The following is a 3,746-nucleotide window of genomic DNA, read 5'->3' on the forward strand; positions in this document are numbered from 1 at the left end:
TATGGGGATTGTGATATATATACGTGTAGAAAGCGAGCACAATTCAGGTGAGTTAAATTGCCTATTAGTCTCAAACACTGAACATTCGATTCAATCCGTGTATCTTTGTATTTCTACATTTCTACAGATGCATGCCATGACGCCATTACAGCTATCCAAAGAAGTGAGGTCGAGCAAGAACATGACATTTCAATTCAACGTTAATGATCTAAGACTATAACGACAATTTTCTTTATCTATTATGTAGGATTCATGATAAGATTTTTTTAATCAAAGAAGTTAACAAGGACAAGTACAAATAAAGTGCAGAGACGAAGTGGCGGCGAGCTCAAGAACATGGTATTTTGATAGCATTGTATATAGCAGCATTTCGTACCGTTGTATATAGCAGCATTTCGTACCATTGTATTTAGCAGTAATTATACACTTATTAGCAAGTCAGGAACTATATAAGATTTGCTTTCCGCTCCCATACAAAAATACTAGTGTTCATTTATATATCAGAAGCAACTCTGTTACGCAAATATATGTATATTAGCCAAGTCGAAAATAAAGCTATTCATACTATTGTGTGTCTTATATTTATATCATCATTGTGGATTACCTTATATATACATTATTTCGGGATAAACCCAAACAAGTCTCTACCAGAATCTACGATACGTTGGCGAAGTACGTAAAGTTGTGTTCTATATATTAAATTTGTGTTACCCTTGACTTTATAAGGTGAATATCAGGTAAAACGTAGCAGTATGACTAAAAAGACAAAACACACAAAACGCAAATTATATGTTTTTATTGATGAAATTCGTTGAGCGCTCAGTCCAATCGTTCGGCCGTAGTGATGCCGCCAACGTACCGCAGCTTCGTTGGAATACTCCTTTATAATGTTTTATTGTACATTCATTCCCTATCAGGCTAAGTACAGGCATATAGATACAAAAGGTCGCAATGCAGTACACATGGTTTCTAAGCCTAATCTAAAACATGGGTTCTAAAAATATGCTAGTAAATTTATTTGGCTTCTTTTCGTTTCTTAGTAATGTTAAGTAATGGCCGTCCATCAATGTTAAGAATGTATCATAAGTCGATAAGATGTGTTTGTATAATATCGTAAGAAAAATGAGTTTTTCAACACTAGACAAAGATTAAAAGTGAGGGAACTTTCCTATGATATGGCTGAAAAGAGTATTTCTATCGTTAACTCCCGACTGTTGGGAAAGTAATGTTTTTGCCAGGGGATTTTGGCCAGGATAGGTTTCAGTTACCCAGACTTAGGGTCCTAAGCTGGTTAATAGTTTCTGGCTAATAATGTACACTCCATTGCCGGCTAGGCTCCTTTTGCCAGCTTTTACTATCTTCTACCGCCAGTAAATCTGCCTGGAGATTACTAAATGTAAAAATGGGGGACATCGAAGGGATTAAGAGCATGTAGTACGGTGGGCCGGGACACCGTCTATAGCTAGGGGAAGGCGGGCTAATGATAGACTGGAGGGATGGCTATTTCAGTATTTGCAAACACACAGCTGCATCACCAACTTCAAGTGGCCTCATGGTACATGTAGACGGTTACTGTCCACGACCTCAGTTCAGAGTCTCAGGGTCGTCGAAAGAAAAGACGGGGTGGTTGACACCAAAATCTTCGAGTGAATGAATGAATGAATGAGTGAAAGACAAAGAAGTGTACTTGTTACAGTTTTTGAAAACATAAATAAACATTATGATATAGAAAACCTGATAACATTAGAAGTCATGTTTTATGTTTGTTATGACGCCTTTCATTCATGAAATAAGTGCCAAAAGCGGTGAATGATATACACAAACACACACACACACACACACACATACGACACGCCCAGAGAGAGAAAGAGACAGACAGACAAATATACAGACATGCAGACGCTGCCATACAGACAGATAGAAAGACAGACAGACAGGCAGAAACACAGGCGGCGCAGAAAACAATACCTCCTGGCGAAGGTAACAACCTCTGTCAGCGGTTATATCGCGTCACGCCGTGGGTCATCAGGTCTGGTTGCCAGGTAATCATACACCAAGCCAGGTGCATGACGGGAGTAAAAAATCAAAATGGCGGACATTCACTCGAAAAATCGGCCGAGCAAGAAGAAAGTTTAGTCTTTTTACCCAGAAGCAGCCTGTGTTTGGCCTAGCAGAGGTAAGAAGTGTTCCTGATACGTTGGAGTGTCTTTTTGATTGTCCCTTTTATTTGTAGCTTGCGTATTTTCTCGCAGGCGGAAAGAATAAGTTTGTTTTGTAGCTATGCTGACGATGAAATACCAGGCAAAGATATTCAATTTGCAGTGATTTCATGGTAAAAATATTCATAAAGAATCACACAGAAAGATCAGTGATGTTTACTGAGAAGTAGGGTAAAAATTGACTCAATGAATATGTCAAAATATCCCAAGATTATTTGAGATACATCGTGAATGTCCAATTGTTGATATCTGAAGAACTTCACAAAATTAATAACGTCATTCAACTTTGGAATTCAACCCAAGTAAGGATTTTTTGCTCTCATAATGCAGTAGCCCTTAAGTGCCATTGACTCTGCATCCAACCATATCTTTCAAGCTTGGTGTAGAGTTGTTAAACTATTGTCTAGGGCCTCTTGGTCAAGTGTGGTTTTGAATGGTTGCGGATGTCAGTTTGTAACAGGGTCTGCCTGCCTTTTTTGTGAGGCGTACCGAGCTATTCTAATTCGCTGTCAATCCTAGCCGGCTCTAATTCAACATAAACCTTTATTGGTATATAATTCATGAAGTGTAAATGGTTGAGTTAAATCTACATGGTAACGTCATGTTATTTGTTATCCAGAATTCATTGTTTAACGTTATTGCCAAGTTGCCAAGTAAGATATAAAAGTTTTGAAGGGAAATAAAAAAAAAAACACGAATTGTTTTAATCTAAAATTAAGATTAGTCATTTGCATAACTTGTGTAAATATCTTGACACTTTTTCATTCCAACCAACATCCTGGCAAGGCCCCAGGTTGGAAATGTGACTTGTTTTGTGTTTGATAAAGATGAAAATAGAAATGCTCTTTTCTTAATTCTTACAAACATCCTGGCCAGATCCTACAGGGTTTCATTTTAGCGTAGTGGGAATGACATGGTACCGAAGCAACCAATCAGGAAATTGGTGTGGAAGGGAGGTTTTGGCCCTTCCACGGTGAGATTTTCAAAATTTTAAGTGAAAAGTTGTAATTTGAAGGGTTTTTTTGGGTCAGTGTTGAGTGACATATCATCATTTTTCATTGTTCAGACATGATTAGACATCGTTGAAAAAGCAAATGATAGCAAAGCGCCACTACACTACAGTAGTTAAAAACTAGCATAGTGGCCCTTATTTTAGCATAGTGGTCACAAATTATAGGGTAGTATCCCACTACGCTAAAATGCACTAACTAGAACCCTGTCCTAGGTGGGAAATGTTACCTAATGGCTTAATCTAAAAAAATCCCTACATCTCCAGCCTGTTGAGTGATTAGGATGAGCATGCGTGAGCTGGCGGACCCAGGAGATGGGGCGTGGCTGGAGGCGGAGATCGAGCGGGAGTTGGCTCAGCTCTCACCTGTGGATAACGACCTGGGGCTGGAGGATGGGGAGGATGGGGATGACTTGGACCAAGAGGAGGATTTTCAGGTCAGGCTCTCTATTTTGTCTAAAACCATACATCAAGCACTTAAAAGAACCTACCACACTAAGATACCATGTAGTGTTCCT

The 3,746-nt window shown here is 38.9% G+C and overlaps 1 long non-coding RNA gene across 1 annotated transcript; it reads left to right on the forward strand.

The window, feature by feature from the left end:
* Nucleotides 1-2,020: 2,020 nt before the first annotated feature.
* Nucleotides 2,021-3,666, forward strand: LOC118418360. Its single transcript, XR_004831445.1, has 2 exons — nucleotides 2,021-2,176; nucleotides 3,496-3,666. It is a non-coding gene; the product is annotated as an uncharacterized LOC118418360 (long non-coding RNA).
* The last annotated feature ends 80 nt before the right edge of the window (nucleotides 3,667-3,746 follow it).

This window comes from Branchiostoma floridae, chromosome 6, assembly GCF_000003815.2.
Source record: "Branchiostoma floridae strain S238N-H82 chromosome 6, Bfl_VNyyK, whole genome shotgun sequence".
Classification (NCBI taxonomy): domain Eukaryota; kingdom Metazoa; phylum Chordata; class Leptocardii; order Amphioxiformes; family Branchiostomatidae; genus Branchiostoma; species Branchiostoma floridae.